The sequence below is a fragment of the Egretta garzetta genome, unplaced genomic scaffold (assembly GCF_000687185.1).
Source record: "Egretta garzetta isolate BGI_Z169 unplaced genomic scaffold, ASM68718v1 scaffold1741, whole genome shotgun sequence".
Lineage (NCBI taxonomy): Eukaryota > Metazoa > Chordata > Aves > Pelecaniformes > Ardeidae > Egretta > Egretta garzetta.
Genome location: NW_009258641.1, coordinates 23,233 through 23,506, shown reverse-complemented (window position 1 = coordinate 23,506; position 274 = coordinate 23,233). Strand labels below are relative to the sequence as shown.

General features: G+C 67.9%; 1 protein-coding gene across 1 annotated transcript in view; it reads right to left on the bottom strand.

The window, feature by feature from the left end:
- Positions 1 to 274, bottom strand: part of LOC118453325 (drebrin-like protein B) — a 15,542-nt gene that overhangs the window by 7,581 nt on the left and 7,687 nt on the right. The gene's annotated exons all lie outside the window — the stretch shown is intronic.

Below are 274 nucleotides of genomic sequence, written 5' to 3'. Positions count from 1 at the left end.
CCCCCCAATCTCGGGGCGGGTACAAGCGACTCGGAGCCGCAGAGCATTGTGCAGCCGAGCTCCTCCGTCGTGCAGCTGAGAAATCTCACTTGCTGGGGGGGTGGTGTTAAAAATCACCTTCCTACGGAACATGTCCACGTGGGCAGAACGCACGTCGCTGAGATCTCGGGCCGCGGCGGCTGCCTTCGCAGCAGCGGGGGAAGCCTCAGGGCAAAGCGCCGCCGGGCTGACGCCCCTGGTTCCCTGCCCCGCGGCCGCACCGGAGCCTCCGCGG